Source organism: Athene cunicularia (genome assembly GCF_003259725.1).
Source record: "Athene cunicularia isolate RWA chromosome 1 unlocalized genomic scaffold, athCun1 chr1_part1, whole genome shotgun sequence".
NCBI classification, from domain to species: domain Eukaryota; kingdom Metazoa; phylum Chordata; class Aves; order Strigiformes; family Strigidae; genus Athene; species Athene cunicularia.
In genome coordinates this window covers 5,727,132-5,740,565 of record NW_020799091.1, presented here as the reverse complement: position 1 = coordinate 5,740,565, position 13,434 = coordinate 5,727,132, and the positions used below count along the sequence as shown (strand labels likewise).

The 13,434-nt window shown below is 42.8% G+C and overlaps 1 protein-coding gene across 11 annotated transcripts in view; it reads right to left on the bottom strand.

Annotated features, from left to right (window-relative positions):
- Nucleotides 1-13,434, bottom strand: part of DLG2 (discs large MAGUK scaffold protein 2) — a 1,035,190-nt gene that overhangs the window by 914,340 nt on the left and 107,416 nt on the right. The gene's annotated exons all lie outside the window — the stretch shown is intronic.

The following is a 13,434-nucleotide window of genomic DNA, read 5'->3' as shown; positions in this document are numbered from 1 at the left end:
TTTTTTTTTTTTTTTTTTTTTAATCTTGGAAATGAACCAGCTGCAAAGCCAATTTCCTGCAAAATATGGAGAGAAATACTGTAGACCAGACCAGACCCAGAAAAGGATGCAACATTCTATAATCCTTTCTAAGTCAGATTGGTTTTATATAGGTTTTTCCACTGCAGCTGCGCATAAATATGTCAGGTGTAGGTATGGGAAATGGAAGGTCTAGTTCTTAGAGCACATGTCTTGGGACCTGCAGGCTTTGGGGTAGCTGCAGATACTCAGCAGCCCCACCAAGGGCCACCCCATCAGATACCTCCCAGCAACACTCAGTTTGCTGAAACTCTAAAAACCAGAAAGATCTGTCTCCCCACCTCTCTCCCGCAGGTGTTTTGCTCCAACGCAGGAGACAGCACAAGCAGCTGGGGCTGTGCAGAAGGCAAAGGGGTCAAGTTATGGCATTTGACCAGGTCTGCAGCCCCCGGTGCCGGCCCAGGCTGATAGCACTGGCCAGTGGCTTCACACACCACATGTGCCAGCAGTTCCTCCAGGCTGGGCTGAAGCAGCCTTAGGGCAAGCACAGAAATCCTGGGGGAATTAGGAACAAAGTGATTAAGTCACCTCAGGATAAATCATAGCTGTTCACTGATTCAGCTCACTGACTGTGACCCCTCCTATGCATTCACAGAATCACAGAAACATTCAGGTTGGAAAAGACCCTTGGGATCATCGAGTCCAACCATCAGCCCTACTCTGCAAAGTTCTCCCCTACCCCACATCCCCCAACATCTCACCTAAACGACCCTTAAACACACCCAGGGATGGGGACTCCACCCCCTCCCTGGGCAGCCTATTCCAATGTCTGATCACTCTTTCTGTGAAAATTTTTTTCCTCATGTCCAGTCTGAACTTCCCCTGTTGCAGTTTAAAGCTATTCCCCCTTGTTCTGTCACCAATCACCTGTGAGAAGAGCCCAGCACCAGCCTCTCTACAATGTCTTTTCAGGGAGCTGCAGAGAGTGATGAGGTCTCCCCTCAGCCGCCTTCTCCTCACACTGAACACTCCCAGCCCCTTCAATGGCTCCTCACAGGATTTATTCTCCAGGCCCTTCACCAGCCTCGTTGCCCTCCTCTGCACTCGCTCCAGCACCTCATCTCTCTCCTATTGAGGTGCCCAAAACTGGACACAACGCTCCAGGTGTGGCCTCACCAGTGCAGAGCACAGGGGGACTGTCACCTCCCTGCTTCTGCTGGTCACACTAGTGCTGACACAAGCCAGGATGCCATTGGCCTTCTTGGCCCCCTGGGCACACTGCTGGCTCCTGTTCAGCCGGCTGTCAATCACCCCCCAGGTCCCTCTCTGACTGGCAGCTCTCCAGCCACTCCTCCCCAAGCCTGCAGCCATGCAGGGGGTTGTTGTGGCCCAAGGGCAGGACCTGGTACTTGGCCTTGTTGAAGCTCATCCCACTAACGTTGGCCCACCGATCCAATCTGTCCAAGCTTCTCTGTAGAGCAAATTCCAATTTCTCTGAATTCCTAATATTTTTGGGTGAAAGTCATTTGTTTTTACAAAGAACTAAAGCATCATCTTCTGAACCGGAAAAGGGAAAGGGAACATGGAATGTGTGTATACATATTTATATATATATGTCTCTTCTCATTAGAGATGGCCATTGCCAGACAAATAGATGAGTTTGTCCTTGCAGGAGAGCGTTCAGACACAGAGCAATGCAGTACCAGCATGAAGACCACCACAGCTCCAGAGCAGGATGAGATACTAATAGCTTGGTATGAACCTGAAAGTCTCTTTCACATCAAACAGTTTAAAATACAGATGACATCGCAAAGGCCCTCAGAACTGCACAGCGAGGACTTTGCAGGCAAGTGCTCCAGCCACACCACCCAGGTTGCAGAAGGCAAAGGCAGTGAGTGGAAGAATAAACTGCCCACTGCAGGAGAAGATCAGGTTCAATAACATTAAGGAACCTAAAGGTGCACAAGTCCATGGAACCTGATGAGACGTATCTGCAGGTCTGGAGGGAACCGGCAGATGAAGTGGCTAAGCCACTGTCCATTGTATTTAGGAAGTTGTGACAGTCCAGCGAAGTTCCCACAGACTAGAAAAGGAGAAACATAACCCCCGTTTTTGAAAAGGGATAAAAGGAAGATCAGGGAACTACAGGCCAGTCAGCCTCACCTCTGTGCCCAGCGAGATCATGGAGCGGATCCTTCTGGAAACTATGCTGGGGCACATAAGAGAAGATTGTACCTGACAAATCTTGTCAGGTTTTTTCCAACCCAAACCATTCAGACTCTATGACATCCCTCAGGCTACCTGACACAGTGCTCTCCAAAGAGAGGAGAAGGCCAAGAAGGGAGCAGATTGCCTAATGCACATTTATTTCCCAAGGATGTAATTTTTTTGAAAGGCACTTGCATATTTTACTTTCCAACACTTGCAGTCATATAGTGAATTACAACTTTTCTGTTAAAGCACACCTGATAAAAAGCTCACCATGGGAACATCTCCATCAGACTCTTTACACTGCCAACTTCTGCTTTCCCATTTACCGTGGATTGTTAACAACATCATTCCTCCTTTCCCAAAACTAATTTGAAACCCTATACCATGAAGAACTTGTCGTCAGAACTTGTCATCACAAAGCAGATATCTGCACAGGGCTTGTACTTCAGGGTATATTACATTTTTTCCAGTTGCTTCCAAGGGAATGACACTTGCGTAATTGACGTTGTCCATTCTGAGAACAGGCTGGACATGTGGTACGTCATGATGAACTGATGTGACCTCCATGCATAAGAAATGTCACACATTAGTCTCATGCCTTTCCCAACATTTTAACAGCATTTTCCCTCTTTCACCCCACTGAGTCTGTCACTGAGTAGTGTGGGACTCTCAGATACCCAGCCCTTACCTTAAAGAAATGCTGATGAGCCATACCTGAAAAATGCAGTAATGGTAAATTGGCTTCTTCTTGTCTAAAGCTTCAGGGAGTGCTCCATTTGGAACACCAAGAGCAAGCAAATCAAATCAGACACACTTCCCCATTGCAATCTAAGAGCATTTTTAAGAAAACCCCATGGCAATCTATAAGGAATTAGTAATAATTGCTTCCTGGCCTTTTTCTCCAGCCTACAAAGAAGCATCTTCACACCCAATCCCTTTTGGACATCACTTTAGATATCAAGATAAGAAAAACCATTAAAACACAACCTTCCTTCCCAATTCTTTCACCTACCAGAGTGACTCTTTACCTTTTTTAATCTCTCCACTTCAAGGTCTCACCTAGGAACATCTTCCCCTCTGCATGTCTCTCACCCTTTCACTGCAAACACCCCACACTTTCCTTTCAGTGGAACAGTACATATCTGCTCAGCCCAAGGCTCTGCTTTTCAGCAGGGCACCACCCCCTGTAATCAATAACCAACCAACTATATTCTGATATCAAAGCACACAGCCCCAGTTTCTCTTGTATGTGGTATCATATGTCCGTCACGTAACGTGACAGGCACTAAGCCACAACTCAGTCCTCGTTTTCAGTGAGGTGCTTTGCAAAGACAAACATACGCAACTATGGGGCTGCAGGCTCCATCTTCATCTCTCACCCACACTCCTGGTGCAATAAGCCAGGCTAAGGAAGGGCTATAACACACTAGAGTCCATGCAGTGGGCAAACAGAGCATCACACGAGTTGCAGGGGACAGAGGTTCGCTGTGTAAAGTTACATGCCTTTAACTCAAGATGGTTGCTTCTTACTGCCCAGCTACATTTAATTCTGAAGATATCAAGTATTTCAGTGTTTGCACTTAAAAGAAAGCATGCAAATGATAGATGGAGAAGGAATTAAGTTCCAAATAATTTAAAACCAACCTACCCCTTTGCTATGTGCCTAAGCTGCATAAAAAAGCAAGAACACGTGTAGAAAACTGGGTTAACTATATTCCAAGTCTCACCACTTCAGCTGCCTCTTTCTTCCCCTTCATTTTACTAGTGGGAAGTGTAATGTAAGTGGTAAAAACAGGGAAATGAGAACTTCAGACTGCGGATTCTATTTGCAGTTTTTCCACTGACTTGATGTGTGACCTCAGGCAAATCAATCTCTCTGCACTTCAGCTTAACCTTCTGTAAAATTGAGATACGAATGCTCTGACTTACCCATAAGCTCACAGTGGGGTGCTACATAGCTTAATTAATTAATGTTTGTTAAACACTTTGAATTAATGTTTCTATGCAAGTTTAAATTATGATGGGTTGTACTTTTGTAAACTCTGGCTTGTGACCCTTGAACATATTTGCCACAATGTCTAGTGCAATCCTCAAGATTGCTACTCCGATGTAATAAATTATACTTTAAATGAACCCTTTCACTGGAGTGACTGTGACTTTAGTTGTCTACACTTAACATTTACAGATATTGGACTAATTGGTCTAACCTTGTATTGCAGGTTTCCATGAACATCAGAAGACTTCATTGGTCATGCTTGAATTTGTTGCACTTTATGTTCTCATGGGTTTAGTAACAGTTAAGAGACTTCATGGAAACTCATTGACATTTGCTGGTCTCCTTCAGAAGAAGAAAATCTTGCATCCCTTACACAAGTCCCTGCAGGTCTAGAATATATTTACTGCTCTCATTATCTTTATTGTCATGTAAATGATTGGTTTATGGACTCGGTACAAGTTCTTTTAACTTAACTAATTTAGGTTTTCTCTCAGTATGAACTTATGTATCTATTCATGAATCATATGACCATAGAATTGTTTGGGTTGGAAAAGACCTTTAAAGATCATCTGGTCCAACCTCCCTGTTGTGAGGAGGGACAAAATAATTTTGCAAATTTTTTTTCACAGAATCATCTAGGTTGGAAAAAACCTTGAAGATCATCCAGCCCAACCATCAACCTCACACTGACAGTTCCCAACTCCACCAGATCCCTCAGCGCTATGTCGACCCGACTCTTCAACCCTCCAGGGATGGGGACTCCACCACCTCCCTGGGCAGCCCATTCCAATGCCCAACAACCCCTTCTGGAAAGAAATGCTTCCTAATATCTAGTCTAAACCTTCCCTGGTGCAACTTGAGGCCATTCCCTCTTGTCCTATCGCTTATTACTTGGTTCAAGAGGCTCATCCCCAGCTCTCTGCACCCTCCTGTCAGGGAGCTGTAGAGGGCGATGAGGTCTCCCCTCAGCCTCCTCTTCTCCAGACTAAACCCCCCCAGTTCCCTCAGCCGCTCCCCGTACGACCTGTGCTCCAGACCCTGCACCAGCTCCGTTGCCCTTCTCTGGACACGCTCGAGTCATTCAATGTCCTTTTTGTAGTGAGGGGCCCAAAACTGAACACAGGAATCGAGGGGCGGCCTCACCAGTGCCGAGTACAGGGGTCAGATCCCTTCCCTGTCCCTGCTGGCCACGCTATTGCTGACACAAGCCAGGATGCCATTGGCCTTCTTGGCCCCCTGGGCACACTGCTGGCTCCTGTTCAGCCGGCTGTCAATCAACACCCCCAGGTCCCTCTCTGACTGGCAGCTCTCCAGCCACTCCTCCCCAAGCCTGTAGCGCTGCTGGGGGTTGTTGTGGCCCAAGGGCAGCCCCCGGCATTTGCCCTTATTGAAACTCCCCCAGTTGGGCTCAGCCCATGGCTCCAGCCTGTCCAGGTCTCTCTGCAGAGCCTCCCCACCCTCGAGCAGATCAACACTCCCACCCAGCTGGGTGTCACCTGCAAACTGACTGAGGGTGCCCTCGATCCCCTCGTCCAGATCATCAATAAAGATGTTAAACAGGAGTGACCCCAACACCCAGCCCTGGGGGACACCACTTGTGATCGCCGCCAGCTGGATTTAACTCTGTTCACCACAACTCTTTGGGCCCGGCCATCCAGACAGTTTTTTACCCAGCGAAGCGTGTGCCCAGTTTTCACTGACTCTTCCAGGAAAGAAATTCTATGAGGTGTCCTGAAGGGGGCCTCTCACCCCCTAAAATTGACAGTAGGCATCAGGTTAACAGGAGGAAATGTTTTCAAAAAAATTAGGGCTCCCAAATTTATCATTTTTTATACCAAGTTTGATCTTTCCCATGAGGAGAATAATGTTATGAGCATAGTACTGTGCTTGTTAACAAAATATAATTTTTCAAGAGAAATAATTCATAAAGTTTTACTGCAGCATATTTAAAAACATCTGACAGCAGAACCCAAGGAAGCAGAAAGGGATGTGCTAATTAAAAGGCATTATATAAATGCTAATGAAGGAAGTGACCCACAGCCCGTGAATTCTGTGTCTTATCTCAAAAAACAAAGAAAAAAAATGAGTAGAGCTCCATATAATGGCTGGCTGCTTGCAGAGGAAGATCCCATCTTAACTTATGGCATATCAGGAGCTCAGAGAAACAATCTTAGACACAGAAATACTATGTCAAGCTGGCTTCAGATAGTACAGATAAGGCTAACATTGTCGCTAACTTGACATTAAAATAGCTGGAAAGTTAAATATAGGTGGCAAACCTAGGGTTTCCTATCAAGCCTTTCTACCATTTGGGATGTGTTCTGGGGGTAAAGTCAGTTTGCCATATCTGTTGCAAAGACTGGGCTGGATATCATGGAAGCTGACAGCTGGAGCAGCAGAGATTGGTTTGCACTCTTATGTGCTAAGGCCAGACGGCTAGCAGATATGGCACAGGACTTATGGAGAGCTGGGCCTTTCTGGAGATGCCAGTGAAGGTTGGGCAGGCACCTAAGATGACATGAGAGACTCGACTTACATGGAGGGTAGAGGGTGAACCAGCTGTCTCTGGGAACACAGCCACCTCTGCTCCACCAAATGTGTTGACTCAACATCTATTTATGACAATGGGAGCTGAGACAGTCCATGTGTCAACACCTGAAGGCAGGTGTCCTAACCTGAAACTACATCTCAGTCTAAGCACCCTTCATATGAGAAGGCAATACTGAAAAACTGAGCAAACTCCAAGAATTTTGATAGCACATCTTTCCTTGCAGTCAGAACCGATTCTTGGGCAGAAGCCCACCGGTTGTATATGCATTATTTCTCACATTTTTATCAGTTTGTTTTTTCTGTTAGTAGATAAAGATCTAGGACCAATTTCAGTGTTATAGGTTTTCTCCTCCGTAGTTCTCCAGTAATATAGGATTAGCTTTTAAAGAACTCACATCATTAATGAGCCTTTCAGAAGCATCAATATCTCAGTAAAGATGGTTGAACAAAATTAATTTTGCAAGTTTTATTTCAAAACAGCTCACAGACAGCTTCTGAATGAATGGTCTGAAGTCACAGTTGGAGTCTGAGGACAGTACAGAAAAACAGTGATTACACACCACCAGAAGTCTGCTGCTAATTCTTTTTGCTGTTAAAGCAATCTTAAATTGTGGAGTGGAACATGAAGAAGCTCATAAAAACTGGAAGACAAGGTGCTTTGCTTGAGTGTTGTTTCTAACAAAATACAAACATTGATACAAAAAATACTTTTTGTCCCTAAAAACCAAAATCAGACAGATATCAGGGAAACAGAGCCTCAACAATGATTCTGTTACTGACTCACTGTATTGCCCTTGGTAATTCACTCAGTGTGTTATAAGCACTTATTTAGTGTATGCTAAGGCTGTGAAGATCAATTTGTTAGTATTTCTATCATACTTTGATGAAATCAAACATGATCGGCTAAGCTGTCGTATTATATTCCTTTTGCTATGCTTGCTGTAAGAAAAAGTGAAGCATTGTTCTAACGAGATAATGATATTCATTCAGTTCTTGAAATGATAAATCATGTCAGAAAGTACAATTCAACTCATTATTTAAAATCATGTCAGGAAGTGAACTTCATTTTTTAAACTTAAGAGGAAAAATTTCAAATTATATCTTGGATGTAAGAAGAGAATTAATAAATGCTAATTACCTGAAATAAATTATTGAAAAGTTCTCTGAAGGTGGACAAACATAAAGAGGACTTGCAAACCTGTCTCCAGATAGCAGCTTCATATTCACTACGTGTAGGTTACAAATTTTAGAAGTAACACCAGATTTTTGGCTCCTTTGTTAACACTGGTAGAGGTAAAATCTTCTATAACTACAACACCAAACGCTTTCCAGAAGTATCAAGAGAGGGATGGGAAGGAGGCATAAAACACACACAAAAGCCTACAGAGAAACATTCAAATACTCCCTGCTGCCAAGAGTCTTAGCTACATTCACAGTCAAGTTCAATGCTCAGTGGTTGCCTTTGCGGTGTTGAGTGCCCTTCATGTATTGAAAGACTGTTTGGAGGGGTGGAGGACAGAGTGACTGTTGTGTTAACACTACGTATATCTTTCTGGAGCTGGAGCAGGGTATAGATGTTCCTTCAAGACACAAGCCCTCAACACCAGATCCATAGTGTCACTGGATGCACTGATGAAGTCTTCCAGCGGTTCCCTACAAGATTGCCTCCTTCGGAAACTCTTTTTAGCCTGGGAATCAAGAGCTTCTCCCCAGTGACATGAATTCATGTCTAAACCTAAATAAGTAAGCATTAACTTACATTTCACCTCCTCTTGCCTAGGTGAGTGCTCTCACCTACTGCTCAAACCTCCTTGGGTGTACTGGTACTCTACAAGATCTTACTGAACTAATTAATATGTGAGCGCTGCCAAGGTGGAGGCAGGTCTTTGAACAACAAATGCTGCAAAAAAAACAGGATAGACCTTAAGTCTTTTTTCGTGCCAGTGTGTCTCAGAAAGGGGATGTCTCAAAGAGATATTGTGCAGATAAATGCATGGAAGATTATGAGGGCAAGCTCTAGTAATGGGACCTAGTCTGGATTTAATTAATTCACCTGTTTATGATGTAATGGTGTGTCGTTTTAACTTGAAGGTCTATCATAACCAATAAAAACGGGGCTTGCCACATGAAACCAGCCTTTAAAAGTGAGTTAGGGTAGAAGAGTGCAAGTGTGGTGTTGCCAGGAGGCCTGCAGGTGCTAGTCAACTCTAGTAATGATAAAGGCCAATCAATCACAAAAATGACAAGGGAAGGAGAGGATTGAGATTATTCCTATTGCTAACCACCCATGCCCAGAAAACCCTGACCTTAGTGTTGTGAGAAAATGAATTCTCCCTGTGAGATTCTGTCAAATTGCAGGATAATGATTCGGGCAGCAAATAATCCATAGCCACATTTACAAACTCAGGACAGAACGAGTTAGACAACTGGAGAAAACTCAGTGCTCTAACAAGGGATCCAGCAGCGGCTTTGGCTGCAAACAACAAAGCTGAAAGATGGCATTATGCCTGTATATTTAATTTACTTATAATTTCTCTTACTGTTCTGCATTGCACAGAGTAGCTGCACAGTGGTAGGAGAGAACATGCCAGGTGGTTATGGGCTCAGAATTACCATTTTGTATATATTATCTACTTACAAATGCAACGTTAATTAAGGTTCAGGCACGGCAACTGACAAATAGTGGTCTGCAAGTGTACAAGTTCTTCCAAGTAATGAGAATTTCTTGCACAAAGTAAAAGTGCTACAGTGCTGTGTTCGATATGGAAATATGGGACTCCAGTCAATGAATGCATGCAGAGCACGCCCCTGTTAATTGAGAAGATGTAATTAAAGTAGCCACAAGCCACCAGCATGCAGGGACAACTAATGGACATTACGGAAGCAGTGCATTATGTTGGACCACTATTCTCAGTGGTTTGTTTCCAAAAAAAAAACCACAGCTGAAAGCTGATGCTGGTGAGCCAAACACTGAGGACATAATCCCCGTCATTAAGTTATAGGAACAAGCTCAGCTGATCAATCAGGAAAACCCACATGGCTGCTCAGGAGCCTTGACTGAAGCGACAGAAAAGCAAAGTAGCTGCTAAGCAAGTTTCTGAGCCTGAAGACCATGCATACAAAGTCTGGCAGAAAACCCCACACCCTCCTGGTATGAGCCCGGGAAGATTTACACTGAGAGGTTGAAGGGGCTTGCCCACAAGCAATAGATCCTATCCTGCTGCCCATGGGTGTTTATCAGAAGGGACGAACTGTGAGGTACAGGCCAGGAGAACATGCTTGCAGGCTGTCACCGTTTCATCTACACCAGCTCTCCCTGTCTGCACAGGTCAGAGCCCTGAGAAACTTCGGACAAATGGGAGAGATTCTCTATTACAACCGAGAATGGGACTTTTCATGCTTATAAGGAAACAGTTCAGCCCCCTGCAAATATTCGCAGGGTTATATTGCTGCTATACAGGCAGAGAACCGTCTGACACAGAGCAGCTTGCCCGCAGCCATGACCGAGTTCGGGTTGCTGAATGATTAATGCACTGATGGATTTACCCTGCTAAGAGAAGGGAATAGCTTGTGGTTTTCAATAGTGAGAAATTTAAAACTGATAAAAGGAGGGGGGTGGGTAAGGTTTAAGCAAATCATAACACAGTCTGGGCCCTTTGCTTCCACACAGTATATTTGTGAGCTTCACCACACAAGGCAGACATAATAAATAATATAAATCACAGAAACTTTCACATTTGGTTAACATGATATTATCTTAGGGCTCAGTTATAACAGATATTTGTGTACCTGAGCAATATTATCAGCCTGAACTCATTTTTACGAGATTAAATCCATAAGAAATTTTCTACCAGCTGAAGCAAAATAACCTATGGCTTTAGACATAAATTTTAAGATTATGGGAGCTCCTTCGAACTATATTCTTTGTATTCGTGGAAAGGGCTCATAATGCTTAAACTTATAAGTAAATAGATAAGTAAATCTTGATTTGTTCTTTGATCAGAATCTTGTTTTAGTCTGAGGAAACCCATCGTGTTGGGGATCTATATCGATAAGACAATGGTGTTTGAGTAAAACCACAGAGAATCTTTATATTGTGCCCTTAGGCTAACGCACATAGAACTGTATTTGTATGCACAAGGGATGCAGCTAACCCTGCCACTTATGAAAAGGTTGCAAAGCTGTTCTACTTAGATTAAAAATAAATAGTCTTCTTAGTGCTATATACATTCAGCACAGAACTCATCTATAGAGAACCAAAGTGAAAAAATGAACAATGGATCACATTCACAATGCATTAACAATGGATTGAAGGAAATGGGGCAGGAAGAGGTTGTAAACTGAGTATGGGAATGACAATTATTTAACACTAGATTCTGCTTTTCCAAACTGAACTTGAAGTGTCACTGCTACAGCACCAGCCACATAAACCCAAGAATCTTTGGAAAGGAGCTAGGACAGAGTTAAATCAATCACTAACAAAAAATGCAGAGTCAACTGAGAAGATGAGTTCTCTCCCACTGGTGTTCATACTGAAGGTCTGCATTTATTTCGTGTGTGCCTTGATCCTGCATAGAACAGGCAGAAAATGTGGCCCTTTAATGACCTGTGCAGGACTGGAGAAAAGTGTTTATTTAAAAAAAGAAGCATGCCATAACACTTCATTTGCTTCCTTAGTCATTATTGAAGACTTGATTCAAAAATCTCCAAAAATCCTGGTGTTATCACGCCTTTAATATTTCAGATCATGGTCATTATAAATAAGCTTCTTCTAGAATAATGTGATCTAAAAAACAAGCTGTCAAAAATCTTTGTTAAATATAAACTGACAACACTGGAAACATGCTCAGCTGAGAAACAGCAAAGTTTATGTACAAGATATTATTAACAGTTCATGATCTTTCACATACACTGTTCATTTATTAGAACCTATGGCCTGAAAGTTGCCATCAGTTCATGTTTTAAAAGAGATTTTCCTGTAGCAGCTTTTTCTAAATGCCATGTCAGTGACTGTCCATAACTCAAATAGCACTCTTCTATGTAATGGAAGTATTCAACAAGATGATTCAACCTCATATGATACTGTTTTGTTATGAAATACCTGCAAAAAGCTCTCATTCTCCCCAAACTCACATGAGTATTTTTGGGAACCAATAGAGGCAAGTCTTTTTTTCTTTTTTTGCAAACACATCTCCTAATTATGAGTCCTAAGTTGTTTGAGGGTTTTTTTTTCAGTTTAGTCTGGCGAATGTATTCATTTTTAATGAGCCAAACCCCAGACATCTGAAACAGAGTTTTACAGATGTTTCCAAAATATTTCCCCTAAGACAGACCACAAATATAGCCTCCAAGAGCCAATCACAGGCTTAGTTGTCTGGAAAATGGAAATCTATCATCACGTGTAATGTTTTCTCACCACAAATGGCATCAAAAATCTGACTGCCGGATTAATGCTGGGAGGAGAAGAAAATCAAAATGTAAAGGATCGAAATTTAATTTTTGGCTTCTCTGCTGTCCTGCAGGTGGGATGCGCAATTCCCTGAAGTCCTCTGATGCCTCTTTGGCAGGATGGTAGGAACCATAGAGCAGATGAGCTGGTGGCCAATTGACCAGGCCAGTGACACAAGGAAAGAGGAACCTGCCATGGACCAACTAAGTGGAAGATAAGGAAGGAGGTAGGTGCATAGGTAGGTGCTGTGCAAGCTTCAGAGAGTTAAGAGCAGATCCCATGCAAGCACCTGGCTCACCTGGATCCTGTCTAATTAGTATTTTCTACAAGAAAAAAAACTTTACTTCCTGAAAATTCCTAGTAAGTCTGTTTTCTATTATTGACCTTTCCTCTAAATTATTCTCTCTGTAAGAATAAGAGCTTCAGCCTTGGTGCCATGAACACCTTTGCATGAAAAATTAAATTAAAAATATGAGTAAATAGCCTTTTTGTTGTTTTACGGTTTTGTAGAGATAATTAGACCTTTTAATTTCTCAGTGATAGAAATTACATCCCTGAAACACTCTGATACAGACCGATCATTGTATGGTATAAACCCATACATAATCCTTTTCTCTTCTCCAGAAGCTCTTTTCTCTAGTATCTATTAACTTTCTTTCTTTATTTGTTTAAGATTCAGTACTTAAAAGCCAGAAAATTTTAAAATTTATCACACACACACAATGTACACCCCCAATAGTCTGACACTGGGGGTACAGCTACAGAAACTGAAGATTACATCTAAGACAAGTGGAGAATAAGAAAAGGAGCAGTAAAAACTCCTGAGCAACTAGACCTCTCCAGAAATGCAGGAGGAAACAGAAAAGTTAAAGCAAGAGTTTGGCAAGCGTAGGTAAGAACAGGCAGATTTTCTTTGGATTACTTCAGTCACAGATGTACTAGATTTGTACGTTAGCCTGTGACTGAGGCAAAGAAAATCGTTTATCAGAATGTGCCGCACAAACACGAATATTGAGCTCCTAGACAGAAATGAAGCTGTTGAGAGAGATACATTTCATAAGAGAACTCAGAGAAAAGAGGAAATAGTTGAATAATTTATAACAGATTTGATACTGTTGAGGCAAATGTGCAATTTTGGAGGGCTTGTGAAATTCCTAATTCTGGAGATCAGATTGTATTGGGAATAAGAGCCCCAAACCTGTCTCTTATA